The sequence below is a fragment of the Liolophura sinensis genome, chromosome 1 (genome assembly GCF_032854445.1).
Source record: "Liolophura sinensis isolate JHLJ2023 chromosome 1, CUHK_Ljap_v2, whole genome shotgun sequence".
NCBI classification, from domain to species: domain Eukaryota; kingdom Metazoa; phylum Mollusca; class Polyplacophora; order Chitonida; family Chitonidae; genus Liolophura; species Liolophura sinensis.
Window position 1 is genome coordinate 48,155,255 of NC_088295.1, and position 19,556 is coordinate 48,174,810.

A 19,556-nucleotide genomic window follows, 5' to 3' on the forward strand; every position below is an offset into this window, starting at 1 on the left:
ACAAAGATGTCGTACATGTAGGATAATCGCACATGCAGGACAATAGTACGGTAATAATGACTTACAAAATACAGTACGACAAATGTACGATAAAAAGATGTCGCCCGCCGCTTTGTGAAACTTAGCCCTGCATGTTTTCTGCTTTACCCGTCAGTCTCACCGTTTAATGCGACTAAATTATCTCAAAATTAATTTAAATTGTAAAAACATTCCATTATACCTTCTGCTCTTTATTATATTAAAAATAATGACAAAACAAGAAGCTGTCGGTAAACATTAAACCTCGTGGCTTGATCTGTATGGGGAGATTCCTAAGAAGACTTTCAAATTAGAAGCATTGTTGTTATCATTACTGAATTATTAAATTAATCGTCTTTAGATTGTTTTATAAATATTAGATGGTGCACATGCTACAGTGGAGTACAATGACCTTGAAGCCTCTGGCCAAAGCCATCACTGTGAGTTGGAGTCATGCAAGCTTATGCTGGCTTCCTCTCCAGTCATACGTGTATAGGTGCGTGTATACTTGTTTTAGGTCGTACTGAACAATTTTGCAGTAATATGACTATGAGGACGAAGAGTCGTCAGGTGTACTGTGTCCTCTGGTGTCTCTTGTGTCCTCTTGTGGCACGGCGAGTCGTGTATTTTATAAATATTTTATATTAGTATGTTATCATGTTACAAACACACTGGAAAAGGCCTTAATCCATCTTCAGCCAACAATTCACATGTGTGTGCCGAGAGGAATGGATGGTGCAGAGAAGAATGCCGCCAAACCGAGGTCATAGCCTGGAAATATAAAGATATATGTGGGAAATTTTATTGTTGCCTTCCCGTTATATATACGATATAATCCAACTGAGAAGATGTAAATGTGACCTGGATATATGAGAGAGTGCGCATGACCGCATATTGGCTTTTTGTAGTCAGTTGTGTGTGTTCCTTTCATCTTGGCTCCACGCACTGGCCGTTTACTTAAATTACGAGTTCACAAGAGACCACTTATAGGCCTTCATGTAATTTTTAAGCAGTGACACAACATTCAAGTTCTTGATGAACTAAACTACAGTGTGGGCCTATTTGGAGTTGTACAAAGAGAGGTTCATATCGCTATAAAACCGCACCTTTCCTGCTGTATGGCGCACACCTTTTTTTTTCCTTTGCTGCGGGCCTTGCCAAGCTTATTTCTTCATGCTGGCTTCCTCTCCGGCCGTAAGTGGAAAGGTCTGCAGCAACCTCCGGATGGTCGTGGGTTTCCCACGGGCTCTGTCCGGTTTCCGCCCACCATAATGCTGGACCCCATCGTATATGTGAAATATTCACGGCGTAAAACACCAATCAAATAAATAATTAAATAAATCATTTAACGTCATAGGTGTTTAAAGAAATTCTCTAGAAGGTGTCGACAATCCTATAGTTATTACAGGCCAAGGTCCAGAGACCGCCTATTCCTGGCAGTAAATCCTTTACCGGCTTCCAGAGTCAGACCAGCAAGGCAAAGAAAAGTATTTGTAAGTGTTTTATATGAATGTAAGGTATTACATATGGATAACCCGGACTTGACTCTGGAGCCATGCTCTTATCTTTTTCCACGAAATGTTGTATACTTGCCTGAGGCGTGGTCGAGAGATGATGTTATCAAGCTTTTCTCTGAACATTTGATTTCAAATTAAATTTCGTTTAATTACCGATGCGTTTTTGTCGGCGTTTATTTGTCTGTTTGCCTACCCCTTCGAGAATTATACTTATGTACAAAACAATTGCACATATACTCAGTTTTTTTGGTACAATCATTTGTACTTTATTTCTTCTAAAATTCTACAATAACCTTTGAATTTACATATTTGAAAAATAATTTGACATGTGTACAAGTTTTTTTTGCGCATATAAATAATTCGAGAATAGACATGAAAACAGCTTTCCATGGAATGCGAAAAATTGACTGAAATTTGTGGACGGATTTGGATGAAATTTAGAGCACAAAAAAGTTCCACTCACTGTTGGTGGCGACAATGATATGGACTGAGATCATTTTAATCGATTCCTAATTAATCATAGCAAAAAACCACACAATGTCTGTAATGGGTGAGGGGGGAGGTTGTACCGGTATACTTAGTTCTGGGAGGTCTGCGCTCTCGGAGTTGCTCTGGGTTTTGGCAAGGTCTTGTTTGGCACTTGTTTTGTTAAATCAATGCTGAATCTGCATGAATTCCATGTGGCCAGAATGACTACATGAGAGCTTCTGATGCCCTATATGGTTTTTCTACTCGCAAACTGGTACGTCTGTATATACATGTGTTAATGGTTTACATGTATTGAATGTGAACAGTCCGCTTCAATAACGACAGGCCTTGAGCACAATCTTGAGACATGCCATACACTTAAGGTTTCCTCCGTGCACACTGGTTTCTTCCGTACACTCCGGTTTCCTCCATGCACACTGGTTTCCTCTGTGTACACCGGTTTCCTCCTAACAAAAAGCTCTTCGCCGTGATGTAAGTGAGGAAATTCTTGACCACCGTTCAACAACAACCAAATAAATGAAAAAATACTAAGCCCGCGGTCGAATGGCTAAGGATCTTGCCTTTTAATAACGTGCTCGACGTTGATCTCTGGCGTGGTCTTACTTGAAGTTTAGTTAAAACCATTTGAATGGATAAATGAATGATTATGGCTTAACGCCTCATCGGCCATATTTCAACCATATCGTGGCGAAAAACCACTTGAAGAACAAAAAATAAATAAATAAATAAAAAATAAATATGTATTAAGGTACCAGATCGGCTTAAGCGCTAAAAAAGAGGCATGTCAGACTGTTTATATCAGTTCGCCATGAGGTGAATTATGTGGCTATTTTTTCTGTCTGTCTCTCCGCCCACATCCGTAACCAGGCTCCATCTCCAGATGTTTTATATGTGCAGTATTAATTCTTGGAGGATGCATAGTAAAAGAAGAGATGATGGGGTTACAATAGTAACAAAATTGCCAATTCCCAACTGTCAACTGTATAGATATGTAGGACTTCGTGTTCGGGACAACAACAATTGTTCTGCATGTGCTGTTTTGGTTGTTAGTGGAGACATGTTTACAATCTGTTTGCCATCACGATTTAAATCAACGTCACAAGTTTCTACAGCCCAAACTGATGTGTCAAGGATATTACACCCAACGCCTTCACTCTGAGCTTCTTAAGTTTTACAATGAGTACAATTCTCATGTAAAAGTAAATAAAGACAGACGATTCAGAATCTTTGGCACTTTGTGTCTACTTCCGGTTAACCTGTTGGCTAGGGGCTTGATAGTCATCGCGTCAAACTAGTTAGCTATATATGAACAGATGTAGTCAGAAGACAACTGAGATATATATTTTGATTATCGACAACTTATATTCTAGCATGGTACGCGATTTGAGTACTGATTTCATTCAGTCGCCTACGACATTCCATACGTCTTTCCAACATTACAGAAAATTGCTTCTCTTTGCATGAATTCATCTTAAAAAGAACTATTCATTTTTAGTTCTTTGGTGGTTTGAGATGAAAGTTTTATTGGGAATTGAACTTGTGATTATACTGACCCCAACCGGCCATTTTGGTTGACGGTTCGTATACGAATGTCTATTTCGAAGCATAGATTCCTCTGTTTGACATTTAATTGTACGAAAAAATAAATAAATGAAACCTAATTCGTCTTCAGCAACCCAAACTACAGCTGATTAAGTTTTGTTTTAAGCTTTATACTGCTTAGGTTTTGGTGCTGAAAGTTGAAATTTGGATACATTTGATAATATTGATGAGGGGGACAAAATTTTGATCTCTATGGCTGAAAAAATGCTGTAAAATCGTCTTTCAAAATTTTGACTTAAGTCATAAATGGCTTCGTGGAATGGGCCCAGGTCATTTTGTGATATAATCGACCAGATGCGAGCTTCAGCAGTTTTTGTTCGATTTGAATAGTTTTTTCAAAGTATGTATCCCCATTACATGTGCACATGTTTTATTATCAAATTTTAAGGTAATAGTTAGCAATTGTGGGGAGGAAAAAATTGTCTAGATTTTCTTACTTGTCCAATATGGCAGCCAAGTTTATAACCAGTGCATAACAATTAATAGACAGTTCTGAAACTCAGGCTATTTGGTGATGAGCAGCATAAAACGTTATTAGTTTTCACTTGCGGTTTTCTAGAAAAATGACAAAAAATTCAGAAAAGAAATGAGACTTGTGTGTAGGCTTCTAGCTTTCAGTTTGGGAGCCTAATAACAAAACTTTAATATGAAACGCTTGGGGGTTGAATGATTTTGACTGTAAGCCATTGTAATAATATAATAGCATTACACATACCAATTTACGTATTTGTCTTTACCTCCGAATTGAAGAGTGTTAGGACATGCACTGACTTGATAATACTACCTCAGACTTCTTAGGTTGGTTGTACACTATAAATGTCTGTGATGTTATTTTTCGCTTAGTTCAAAATATATCAGAATTCTGTCCCTCTTTAGAGAGGGAGATGATCCAAGCGCTGGAACACAGTATACCCTGAACTGTGTACTGTAACCGTGCGTTAAACGAGCGCATAGATATTTCTTACTATTTAAGTAGTAAATTTTTCAACTTCAGTACAAGACATAGATACATATCCCCAAACTTTGACCATGAATATTGTCATACCACCACGATCAGCTTCAACATTCAACCATATATCATAGACATTGTTTGTAAGGGTTATGGAATTCTTTCTTCTAAAGGACATTTAGTTTTGTTGGCCATTTTAGGGAGCTGGCTTATGTTTTCAGTTAAGGACAAGCAGAGGCACCCTTTGTCTTATCGATAAGCACGCCTCTGGATAGGGGAACCAGAAGGAAAGAGGTACAGTATTGTCATTTACGTACTGGTGAACCCTACCCGCAACAATCTGTTACTTCAGGCAGGACTGATAACATCACCGGTCTGTATAACTGTACTGTATGAATCGCTATCACTGGATTGTCCTTCGATAAGTCACCCTTCAATAAAGACATATGTCTGTTTGACCAGTGTACCTTTTATACATCTTTGAATGTCTTCTAAGCAGCTATATAAAAAGCAGGCTGACAGATGACGGTAAATACCTACATGTAGTCTTACTTTCTGTAGAAAATGTAGCACCATCTGTAATAAACTAGCTGAAAATATCTGCGGGGCTCAAAATCAGCAAAATGGCTTTATATAGTGCTTAATAGAGCTTTTTTTTAAGAAAACAGCTGATATTCACATACACTGTAAGTACTAAATCGTTGTACTTTGTTCTCTACATAAAACGTTTAGGAATCGCTGACCCGTTTGACCGTCATACTAGAAATATATCTAGATCCTTTAAGAAACTTTTCCAGAACCGTTTCTACGATTGCCTTGATAATTTTATACGTATGCACACACCTTACGGTGCCGTAAAGTTTGCAAATTTTATTACAATCTGGAAAACTGTGGAAGTTTCATCACAACTGATTTTTAATTTTAAGATGAAAAATATGCACTTGGATCTTGTTTGGCGTGCTGAGAACAAAGCTAGTTTTATATTTTTCCAATAATGTACAGTTTTCCTGTGAAATGCAATTAAATTTTGAAATTGTGTGCGCTTTGCATTTTTGAAGGTCACCTGACTCTTAAGTAGAAAGTGAGTGACAATAAAAAAATTCGTATGGTGTTTTCTTCACCTGGAAATTGTGCAACTCTGATCATACCTTAAGACCATATGTCGGTCAAAAGATAGCAAAGTGAATATTACCACCCATACTATAAATACGTACATTTAAGTGTACTGTTCAATGCATGGACCGGGGGTAAGGCATGGTAACCCAGGACAGTCCGCAGGTTGCTGATAGATCGTCCCAGGTACGAACGGAATGAGCTGGTCTTGAACTTACAGCGTTAGTGAGAGGCTCCTGAGTTAATGTGTTTCTTTAGCCACTGAGGCCTCTCATGAATTCAGTTCTCTGTGACAATTGCTATATATATATATATATATATATATATATATATATATATATATATATATATATATATATATATATATATATATATATATATATATATAGTGGGACCAACAAGGCAGAGAAAAGTATTTTATGTGAATGTCTTGGAAATCGGACTTATTATCATCCACATTATCGCTGTCTCTAAATACGCTAGATATATCAAGGGATTTTTTCTGTTAATCTTGCGAATATATCTTGCAGTACATAATACTAGACGTTCAATACAGAATACTGATTGGAGGAAAGTTGATTATCCACTCTGCTACACGTCTACTCTAGAAATGACGCCTCAGTGCACGCCCGTATCAGTATAATGGCTCGGGCGGGGCGGCTTACTTGCCTTCGGTAAGTCGTCTCTGTGAAGCAGCACTAGATAAACGAGCGGTGGAAATCCGTCCTACTACAAGGAGGCACATTACACGTACATGCACCCTAAGGATTCCTTCGTCGTCAAATGACTGAAAAAATTGTTGAGTACGACGTTAAACCCCAAGCACTCACTCACTCACTCAGTGCACGCTTTATGATAGCCCTCAAACAGTCATCATGTCCATTTTTTCGGCATATATCAAAGACGTTCTGCTGCAAATATCAAACCTTTCACAGACTGAACAGAAAAAAAGTTGATTTTCCAGTTTGCTAAGTGTGTACTCGTTTGAGACCTCAGTACTTGTTTACTTACCACGCATCCGTTTCGCAAGCATTATTAATTGCACGTTCAACCTTTGTGTATCGTGTTTCTTGTGTGCGTCGAGTATAATAAGGGTGCCAATTTCAGCTTAACCCGATGGCGTAGCTTTTTTCCAAAGAAACCATTATGTCTTGAATTCAAAATGTTATGGCGACATTTGCACCGGCACCCATACAGCCCAGCAGGATATGGACCGTTTTGAGGGTATAAATACCAACTCACTCACACAAGAATCGTATGTGAGACCCGGAAGACTCTTGGTGGCGCTTTGAGACGAAATCTCCATACAATTTGTAATCTCAGCACAAGTGCAGGTAAATGTGACTGTCGTTTTTTCTATACTTTCTAATCAAGGTGTACTGATTTCAAACACAGGCGGTTAGTAACAGGTTTTATGATGCGACAAGTGTTAAAAACACAACAGGCCCTCGGATGGTATATTTAGACCTTATATTCATAGCATAAGTCAAACAGTTAAGCTATGTCTTAATTTTGCATTTTCCGCTTTATCTAATGTTATGAATTTTTTGTGTACGAAGACATATTCCAGTTACGTCTATAATATGCCTAGCTACGAGTTTAGTTAGCTCCGATAACTCAGTGTCTAGTCAGATGTCCATGCAAAACTTAAGTCAGCTCCTAGTCACCGACGAGGGGCCTCCGTGGCTCAGTCGGTTAGCGCGCTAGCGCAGCGTAGTGACCCAGAAGCCTCTCACCAATGCGGTCGCTGTGAGTTCAAGACCAGCTCATGCTGGCTTCCTCTCCGGCCGTACGTGGGTTGGTCTTCCAGCAACCTGCGGATGGTCGTGGGTTTCCCCCGGGCTCTGCCCGGTTTCCGCCCACCATAATGCTGGCCGCCTTCGTATAAGTGAAATATTCTTGAGTACGGCGTAAAACAACAATCAAAAAAAATCCTAGTCACCGATTTTTAGTTTGATGTTCAAAGGTGAAGCCAGCTCCTGGTGACTGGTTCTCAGCTGATTATTCACAGGCAAAGTCAGTTCCTTTTCACGGGCTCTTAGGTTGACACTCAACGGTGAAGTCAGTTCCTAGCCATCGATTTTCAGTTTGATATGAAAAAGTGAAGTCAGCTGCTGGTTATCGGCTGTCACTTTAATATCCAAAGGCGCAGCCAGCTCCTCAGGTTGATAGGTCACGGGTTTTCTGTTGGACATTCAAAAGTGAAATCAGCATCTGGTCACCGGTTTTCTGTTGATATTCAAAGGTGAATCTAACTACTGGTGATCATTTTCTCTTTTTTTTATATTCAATGGCGAAGTAATCCACCGTCACCGATTTTCATTTTGATATCCAATGATGAAGTCAGTTCCTGGTCCACCGGTTTTCCGTTTGTTATTCAAAGATGAAGTAACCCTGGACACCATCATTAGTATGATATGAAAAGGTGAAGTAATGCAGCTCCTTTTTACCGATTATTCAAAGTTGAAGTCAGCTCCTAGTCATCGGTTCTCAGTTTGATATTCAAAGGCAAAGTCAGCCCTTAATGTCACCGGTTCTCAGTTTGATATTTAAAGGTGACACTCCATAAAACTGCCATTCCTTCCTAATTTCAGATTTCACCCGTCATGATGTCTCAGAGATTTCAATCAAGCGGATGTCTTGTGTTTTGCACGTTCGTCATCCTCAGCCTAGCCTACATGGGTAAGTGTGTACACATACACGGTCGAATCCAAGAGTCACCTTTCTTTTCCCCACCGTTAATAGAGTACAGTAGTAGCTTGCTTGAATTATGGTGACTGAAAGTTGTGGTTTTTGACCATTGTGTGGTGAAGCCAACGGTTACGGACTTTGAAACTGATCTTCTCTAGTATTTATAAAACCTATCAAAAAGTTTTGACTGATTCAAAAGTTTGGGAAGGAAATGAAAACTTGTAAGATAACAATCTTAGCAGGACATTTAGCCCTTAGAAAGGCCAAGTTTTGGGTCCAGTAGTAATGCTTATCCCCTATTAGTTGTTCAAAGGCCCGTCACAACTTAATATATCAAATTCTGGGCCATCGCTTGCTCCATTAAGTAAGGCGTTAGTCGCTCAGCAGCCTAAATCGGACCAGGGCCACAGACATCACAGGGTTCGATTCCAGCTCGTCCTGAAATCAAGTTGTTTGTCAGTTAATTAGCGAAAAGTTGAGGATGAAGTTCTGGCATCCTCGAGTATATACCTTAATTCAAGGTCTTTTCCTTCGAGATCAATCGGTTTTCTCAAAGCATTGTTCCCAAACCAAGTCATTATCGCCTAACTAATTACGACAGAGGCTGGAGTCAGTGTCTCCGTTTCTTAGCCTGTTGCTTTAAATCTGTCATAATACTTCACAGAGCGGTTTTACTTCTGACACCGAAAACATTGCGTTCGGCATATAAATGACACGTTCGTGTGTATGACGTTCAAAACGATGGTCGAATGGTTAGCGTGCTAGTGCAGCACAATGACTCAGGAGCCTGTCACCAGTGCGAGTTCAAGTCCTCCTGGGCTCTGCCCGGTTTCCTCCCACCATAAAGCTGGCCGCCGTCATATAAGTAAAATATTCTTGAGTACAGCGTGTAACATCTCCGTGGCTCAGTCGGTTAGCGCGCTAGCGCAGCGTAATGATCCAGAAGCTTCTCACCAATGCGGTCGCTGTGAGTTCAAGTCTAGCTCATGCTGGCTTCCTATCCGGACGTAAGTGGGAAGGTCTGCAGCAACCTGCGGATGGTCGTGGGTTTTCCCCTGGGCTGTGCCCGGTTCCTCCCACCATAATGCTGGCCGCCATCGTTTAAGTGAAATATTCTTGAGTACGGCGTAAAACACCAATTAAATAAACATAACACCAATAAAACTGATAAATAAAGAAATAAATAAATAAGTATCACTTAAATAAACATTAGTAAATCAGTATATATTTGCGGCAAAGTCCATTCTTAAATTCCCAGATTTGCCTACTAAATAATATACCTATATATACGTTTTGAATGCAGCGGGTCAGATTACTGCATCGAACAGTCACGATCTGAATGCAGTGTGGCCTCCAACAGTCACGGTCGCCATAGCCGTAGCCTCGCAGGGCTGTGTAAAGTGATGCAGATCTTCACACGCCGTGGTTGTTATGACTACAATAACTACGGCTGTTATTGTGGACTCGGTGGGGAGGGAACACCTGTGGACGCAGTGGACCGGTAAGTAGCGAACAAATACTTGGCTGGATGAAATTTACAATGTATGAAACAGGCATGGAACATAAGACTATTTGGGATTATTCGGAAGTCTAAGATATTTCTCAACTCCAAATACTTCAGAGACTTATCCGAGACTTAGTTGAAGATAAAGAGGTGCCGTTTGTAGAAGAGCGATGTAGAACTTCATGAAAGTATTAACTCAGTTAATTAAGGCGTATCGATGTCGTTTCTTTTTCGTTGACCCACAAGAGCGTGGATGATAATACACTGCGCCGCATCCATCAGACCACTGGTCATTGAAATCCCAGACTCAAATCGTACTGTGGTTCTTCGTCTTTGTTAGCTATACACGCAAGGGTTTTAGTCCTCAAGAACCCAGGAGTTTCTCACGAATGCGGTCGTTCTGAGTTCAAGTCCAGCTCATGCTGGCTTCCTCTCTGACCATATACGTGGAAAGGTCTTACAGCAGCCTGCGGGTGGTCGTTTCCTCCGGACTCTACCGGTTTTCTCACACCATAATGCTGGTCGCCGTTATTATAAGTGAAATATTCTTGAGTAGGGCGTAAAACAAAACTCAAATAAATCAAATACATAAACCTAACCGCTGTCGTGTAAAACATGTATAATGAAACATCGTCTTGATTTTTTCCTATCAAATAATTAGGACAAAAGCAAAGGTATTTAATGGTACAATGAAAGTGAAATTATTATACATAAGGCTGGCTTATACCTTACCACTTTCAAAATGCCAGTGGTTCTCTTTCTTGTCTCTGTTAAGACAAGTCTTAATTAACAAGGCCTTGAACATATTTTCATTCATGAACGATACATACATGTTGTTCCTAGAAATTCAATGAAGGCCGTGCACATCAGGGCGGATAATCTGATTGGCCAAAAAAAAACCCTCCGCTCTGGCACTTCACTGGTCAAAACGTGTTCCAAGTACTTGAGCTAAACTCGAATTAACGGCCCACAAAATGCCAGAGTTAACCCTGAAGACATGAAGTGATGACCTCTAATAAAGAGAAAATGATGCAAGTACAGACAAAGTGTCAACTGTCTCACACAAAGTCTTTTTTTGTCGTAGATGCTGCAAATCCATGATCGTTGTTATGGCGAAACTGGCTGCAGAGTCCTCCCGCCTCATTTCAGATCATATAAATGTGAATGCGAAAATAACAACTGCCGATGTCTTGGTAAGTATAAGCAAGTTACTGTTTTAATAATGGCATTTCTGTAATGTTTTCACAAAGTTTTTGTTCAACCTAAACACACTTTATTCATTTTCTGAAGTTGACTTACTGGACCACAATACGATGGATTTAAATCTGGACAGAAACTTGATTCTCTTCTTTAAATATATGTACATTACATTTCGTTGAGGTTATAGTGAACGGTATAGCGTCAAACAAGAATTAATGAATAACCAAAGCCACGTGATATTCATCAGTTGATTATACAGAATGGTATATTTACATCGTTAAAATTCCAAACAATATATAAATGTGTTCCATTTTCCGGAAGATCATGTTTTGGTATGACGTCCTGGTAAAAATCAATCGGCGCTCCCTATCTACTTCTTACGCAACTGTTATCAAATGAAGATTTTGCGCAAATATCTTGAACAAGGCCACGGTTACTGGGCAGCAGGTGATGTCATCAGTATAAAACTAGAACCCATGGGTTTAAAAGGGCATTAGTTATTATCACTGGAACCGCTGAGTTGAGTGAGCTAGCATCGGCTAAGAATTAAGTCAGTGGCCTGCGTGATATGGCTTAAGGCTGGAGTACATAATTATAATTGAATGTTATTGAAACCAGTAACAAATAACGATTTGGTTGACGAGTTGGTGTGGTAGATCATGTTCAGTTTTCTAAGAGAAACTCAAAGCATGCCGAACACCGACACCGCATAACATTTTTCTCAGCGTCATACATGTACTGCAACCACGGCCTTCCTTCCACCCCCTCTTTTAGGGATGATCGTGTGCGTTCTTCCCTGTCATACTGTACTACCGACGCCTATCTTCCTGTTGTAAATACCTTCCTGCTCACCCTCGTATAGGTCTTAAATAAATAAAACGCCATATGTAATTTAATTTAGACTTTACAAATTGCGCTGTTATGACGACAGAAATAAGACGACCACTGCGGCACAGCTTAAGCAGCATCAAGCCGGAAGCCTATGAATAGACGGTCTCGCACCTTGTTAAAAGCTTAATGGTTATTACTCATATATATTTGCCGGACAAGGTACAAGGCCAGCCTATTGTACGACTTCCAACAGGGCGAGGGACGCCTGCTGGTGAACACTGGTGCCCGTACTGTAGCACTAAACACCGTTAAACGAAGAACAGAATCTTCCTCGAAAACAATACAATCTCACCAAAATAGAAAGAAGCTTAACAGTTTAGCGAAACAGATACACTCGTTTATAACGACATGTGTACCTCCCAAAATTTTTCCTAGCCAAAGAGAGTAACTTTCGAACTTTACCAGCCCGTCAGCTTTTTTTACTTGCCACAAGTCCCGTTTTCACCCACAACAAACATTTTTTTAATCATGGCCTGGCCGAATCACTAGAAATGCGATTATTTTTGTATCATGCAGATAATGAGTGCGAACAGACAACACTAAACTTTTATTGTAAAGCAACATGATTTGACCGGTGTGTTATGAACTTTTGTACTTCAACGATGCACCAATCGGGCTTACATGCCCTAATAGAACAAAACCTTACGGAGACGCTAAACCACACCGCGGCAGTACACTCTAAAAGCGGAACTACTTCGGTAAATCGGTGACAATTTTCACCACCTCAGAAATGCTTCGCTTTCAGATCCTCCAAAAACTCTGCTTCTGTTAATACTGAATATCTAGTACACAGGAGTTTCCTTTACCCAGAAGAATACACATTCATCAGGACTTCGAAAACATGGACGTTTATTAAGCATCCGCGTGTGTTATACAGGGTCGCAAGATAATAACTTTGTTAGTGGCCGCGGTGAAAACGGTGTGAGGAGCGGGGCATGCGCCGAAGAGGACAGTGAAACTACATTCTCTGAGCGCGAACTACTTTAGTCGAACTACTCTAAAACACGTATTACTATGAGTATTTGAAAATGGACACTGTTTACTTCACAGAAATTTCAAATGAACATAAAAGTAATCTGAAAAATATATTGCGTGTATTTGAAAATAATAACACTCTTGAACAAACCGATTTTAAATCAATTGTATTTTATGACTGTTTCTTGCAGACCGAGAGGGTTGTTCCAGATCCACGTGTGAGTGTGACCTCCGTTTTGCTAAGTGTCTTAGCACAAAGAGATATAATCCAGACTACAAGAACTATAAAAGCGGAGGACGGTGTTGAACGTAAAATAAACATCATCGATTATTAGGCGTCAGTCAAGGAACAATTCCGTCGAGGTTCTCTGGCTGTTGCCGTCAGACATGCTGTCATTGATGTTTTGTTTATCCGTTCACGTTAAAGTTTAAAATTTACAAGTTAACCAAATTTACAAAAGCACTGAAAATGTTCACTCTCGTACATGCCGACGAATAAATTTATATGCACCTTTACTATTCTTGGACGATGATGTGAATTGTTGACAACCTCCAACCCAAAATCTGTAAATCGCGTTTTATATTTAGGTTTAATGTATTGCACGTTTCTTATATAAGACCAACGTTCCCTCTATCTCTGTAACCGTTCGTTTATATACAGTAATATGTAATTCTAGATAATGGTTTGATATATTTACCTCATACATACATTATCTAAGGCTCGGTTATTGTCTATTTCAAACTGGATCAGATGTGATTATTCATATAAGATGTAATTATTAACATACCTTGGGAATATTCATCAAAATGAAGAAAATCAAAGAGAGTAATTTGACCAAGAATTACGGTCCAAGAGTTTTTTTATCTGACTTTCACTAGGCTAACTTACAATGGGTTCAAGGAATTTTCATCAAAACCAAGCGAAGCGGGCTGTGTCCGAGTGGTTAAGGCGCTAGTCTTACGACCTCTAGAGGACGCGCGCTATTTGTGGGTTGAAACCTGGCCTTGGACAGGGAATTTGTGCTTCCCTACTCACACTGTTCGTGGGGCCTTGGTGACAATAAGTGGTTCGTCGACGACGCCCCTGGGAGTGTTAGTCCACTGTTAGTGTTTGCTGGAGACAACTTGTCTTCCAAGAATATAGTGTGTATATCTACTTCGTCAGTAACGTGCTAAAAGTCGGATGTTACCACAGGCACCTCGGTTACTTGAACCAAAATTAATGACCGCCATTGTCTTGGAGAAAAATTCTTGGGCACGGCGTTAAAGTGGACATTTCGCGGATTGTGAGGAGAATACGCTATAATCATATGAACTTTTCTGCATTTATTTCCACTACCCCTGTCAGAGCTTAAATTGTGACCTCGCGGAAAATCATCAACGCCAAATAAATAAATAAATTCAAATACAAGGCAGAATCATGATCAACCTTTTACCATGCAGTATCCCAGTACACATGAACCCAGATATCTGTGTCGTCTAAATAGTTACCTAGAACAAGGGATTGATGTTCTTTGATGGGAGATCTGTGTAAGTACTGAATGCTTGTACATTCTTTTCAAGCTGGAGCCCATTCCATGAAGCGATATTTGACTTTTAAGTAATATAACGAGAATGATTGAAAAACTTGCGACTTTAAAGGAGAAGAAACTTAAATATCAAACAAATACCACTGAAAAGAGTATGCATTTTCTCGCAGGTGCATGCCATAAAATATTCTAATATGTACTTCAAGTTGATAAATTATAAATAAATTCAGCGCCAAAATCCGCCGTGAGCCACTCCATTTTGCCTAGGAACCAGTCCTGAAGTATTCTGTGTTAGGAGGAGAATTGCCGACAGAAACCGCCGAAGTGCAGTTCGTACATTTCCTGTAGAACTCTTCTTCCCAGAAGGTAGCGAACAGTACAGTTCGTTTTCCGCTTGACGATCGGGACACCGGAATGTTAGACGTAGGTTCCGAGTTTACACGAACAAGCCGGTAGTTTTAACAACTCTCACTGGCTGAGAGGCAACACACCCTCAGCATGAATTACAGGGTGTTAAAGATGGATGACGCTATGGACTCAGCGATTTATGCCAGCTTTGCAGTTTTCAGGCTTTACGTGTATGGCGTGGAAAAATCGCAAATTATGTAACAAGCACCACCAGATAGATAAAAATGTGCTCTTTTCAGCCTATAGTGTCATAATTTTAAGTTTTCTTCTCCTTTAATAAAGTACACATTTAAGTGTTAAAATTAGGTAACAGATTTTGTATCATAGTCAAAGCCAGCCTTGTGGGATCAGTCCCCGATGTAGAGACTAATGTCTTCCAGCAACCTGCAGATCGCCGTAGGTTTCCGCCTGGCTCTGTCCTTTTTTTCTGCCAACCAGCAAATTATCTGCTTATGATCATAATGTTCAAGGTTGTATTGGAAATAGTAATTCTTATACGATAGAGAAGAAGAATGTATACCAAATGTACATTTGTGGAATACACTGACCCCTTAAAAGACATGTTTCACTTCGTCTACTAATATTACACAGGCTGTACTTCTAATGATCGTAAATTATTTGAAATTTTTTATTATTATTTTTCTTTTTTGTTTGACGTCCAACGAAGGACTCTCGAAATTGTGTGGTGTAATTGGCAGAGGTAAGTCGATAGACACCTGTGATATCCAACGTCTTATCGTGATAGCCAGTTATACCTATAAGAAAGTTCCTGATGTCACGCAGCAGCAGAACGCAGCGCCTCAGTGGTCAACGGTTATACGAAACTTCCGACAAAAATGGGTTTTGTTTGTTTGTTTGTTTGTTTTTTTGGTTGTGAGAGGAGGTTGCTTTTGTTCTTTTTTCTGTGTATTTTTTTGTGCGTGTCCACTGTCCGCAGTTGTTTTGTTTGCTTTTTTGTCATGTTTGCCAATTTAAATGTGACAACAACACGTACAGCATTTTGAGTAAGTAACATGAATTAGATTGCTGTTGACATCACTGCATTTTTGTTAGACGTACGTTTTATGGTGTAAAATGTTGCCTCTCAGTGCGGGTGTAAACAAACCGACATTAAGCGACCCTCAACACATGATGGATAGAGTTTCCAAGATTTTATCGTAGGTATCTTTATTTTTGGCATAACCGACGGACGGAAATAGTAATTGAATCGTACGATGCCTCGCATCAAGTGCGCAGGCGCGTAAAGATTAAATGCAGTGGCGTGATGTTGATGCTCTGATTTCATAGCTTGTGTCATTGCTATAGGTTAATCTATGCAGAGGTTTGGCATCCAGTTTATCATCCTTTCGTTCAAAATGTTGTAACATTCGTGAATACATGTACGTATAAAAATAATTTAAAGGACTGTATGCAGCATGAAGAGTAAAAACTGGGGAAGTGTTTATCAAGCAACTCAAGGCTTAAGCCACAAATTAAAAGTACTTAAAAAGGCTAGGACAACAGGGAAGAAGTCAAATTGTGGTTATAGTACATCGTTTTACAGTAAAGAATTAGTGAACAAATGTGAAACTTTCTACGACAAAGTATTTTATTTGTAGCTGTGTTTGAATTTTTGACTTAAGTCTTAAGAAATATATGCGTATACAATATTCAAATTAAAAGAGTAAAAGTTTCAACTACATCGTTCAAGGTAAATTAATATATTTTACAATTTCCGCCCGAGCTGAAACCATATGATTTTTGTTTGGGAGAGCATGTAGCACCACACTGAACACCGATAAATAATATATTTATCAAGGTCGATAACGAGTTTCTCACTCACAGTCCATGCGCGATCTCCAGAAGCTGAGCACATGACCCTAGTACGTATACAACTAATTATATGGTCACCTGTTGTGGCCACCATCATATAGGTCGTACAGAGATTACAGTCCCATCCGTAGCAGATCGGCTCACTCACGACAACCTCAGCTCCTCATACCAAATAAAACAAAATAACAACATCAAAACATAGATGTTTACAAAATATTCCTTGGCGAGGATCAGTGTGCCAGATCCAACAGTTTGTTTATGGAGCCTACATGTACAGAATGAGCAGAACGCGCAACACTTGACAGAATTGACGCATGAATGAGTAACCGGAACGGTAAACAGAAAGCCGTTAAAATCAACACGCTGTTATTTCAATACTATAATAAGTTTGTTTGTTTATTTGATTGGTGTTTTACGCCGTACTCAAGAATATTTCACTTATACAACGGCGGTCAGCATTATGGTGGGAGGAAACCGAACAGAGCCGCGGGAAATCCACGACGATCCGAAGGTTGCTGCAGACCTTCCCACGTACGGCTGGAGAGGAAGTAAGATGGGCTTGACTTAAACTCACAGTGACCACAATGGTGAGAGGGGCATGGGTCCTTGCGCCGTGCTGGCACGCTGACTACCTCGGCCACCGAGGATCCTAGCTCCAGGCAAATCCAGACCTACCACAACTTTGAGCTCTGCGATTAGCAACGATCTTTTGATCGTGGTCAATCTCAAAATGATCAGTCGATTCATGCGTCATGAAATCAAAGCACTGTCACAAAAATGTGCGTACGATTCATGAACATAGTTGCGATGCTGGTACATGGCTTGTACGGCAAACCCCGACCAATTATGATTAGTCAGAATTAATGTCGATCGCAGTTAAGCCCCGTTTACATTTGAACGAATGTTAGGCCGAACCATGACAACATAAGATTCGTATCGCATCGAGTAGCAAGAGGTAAATTGGCGTGAATTTCACGACAGGCTTACTACAGTTCCGAATAAGTGGCGAAACCGTTACGAAACTGTATATGACATTCTTTGAATTTTTGAAGAACTGCAAAGAATGATAACGATCTCTGCACTCCGTCTATGACAGGCTTGCGAATAATAAAGAATGCGTTACGACACTATCAATTTATGAATATTTTACGAGTTCTTACGAATCATTATAAACATACGCTCATTTAATAAATTTTTTAACTTTTTGAAATTGTCGCCGACATGAAAAATAAAACACAAATTCATTACGGGCGCTCACGAACCAATACGAAAGACCACGAATGCAAACACGATTACGTTTCGACGTTAATTCGTAACTTTCGGGGAAAAAATCGTCTAAGTGGGAGAGGGGCTTTGAAGGAAAATTAATAAGTTTGAGGCGGCCACCATATACCACACACGGCAGTGGTATTATTTCTACAGGAAATTTCTACTGTCACTTCCAAACTGAAAACACACCGGAGGTATTACATTCAACGGGGAGAAAAACCTAAACAATAAACAGACTGGAAATTAGGTTGAAATCATGTTACACAAAGAGTTGAAAACAATAAACACCTATAGGTGTGTGCATGCGAAACATAAACACGAAAAACAGCGTTTGTGTTACTCTACAATTCATCAGTGTTCAGTTATACATGCAGTGTTAGAACACAGTCTGACTATTAAGAGAGTAGAGGCCTTCGTGGCCAGTGCTTAGCCTCTAGCGCAGCACAATGACCTATCAGCCTCTCACAAACGCGGTCGCTGTGAATTCAACTCCAGCTCTTGCTGGCATCCTCTCCAGTGGTATACGTGGAAAAGTCTACCAGCAACCAGCAGATGGTCCTAGATTTCAGAGTCCTGTTTCCTCCCAACCCAGTGCTGCCTAACCGCCGTCGTATAAGTGAAATATGTTTGAGAACAGCGTAAAACTCCTATCAAATATATAAATCAATAAAAAAAAAATACATACATACATACATACATACATACATACATAAAAGTAAGCTTGCACAAGTACATTCAGACAGACAAGGAATGTTGATTAATACTCCTAGCAATCTACACTGTAATACAGACCAAACACTGACAGAAGCAAACGCAACAGAAGCAAACGCAACAAAACGATAAGATGGAATTTCCTTTCACTAAAAAGACCATAAAACCTTGAATTTGATATGACTCTTTGAAAATAGGTTTTATCTAGAGTTTGTTTGTATCCGGTGCACACGGCCCAGGAGCTTAGGGGTCGTCGTATTATAGGGGGAGCAGCTATAAATACCAGCTTACTCCCTGCCACAGGAAGGTGGTGAGAACGCAGTAGACGCTTGGTATCGGCCGGACACCGCGTATCTATCTACTACAGGTAAGCCAAAACACTCTGTTTATATTGTTAATAATCAGTTTTTACTTTATGATGAATATGTATTGACTCCTTAGACAGTCCAGTTTATAGTTTTATAAAATTAGATTTTCATGTTTGGTATTTCTGTTAAAAGAGAACAGACATGCAGACAGAATATGTATTTAGAGCGCGTACAAAAATACTCAAAGAGTCAAGCCACTCCTTAAGTTGCTAATGTCTGCATTTGTCTAATGCTACTAAAATTGTTTTATCAAGATTTGCTATGTATTTGACGAAATGTAATACACGAGGATAATTATGAATTAATTAACCTTAACTGAAGGGTGTCAGAAATAATGCCCCGTCAGCAGTTAAAATTTTCTTTCAAATCATGCATGAATACAGCCTTGCATACATGTACGTTGCACCCTGAAATTAGTCACGTATAAAGGATATCATCGCCACGATATAGCTGCAATACTGCCTACGTGGCGTTAAGCCACAATCATTCATTCATTCATTCATATAATGG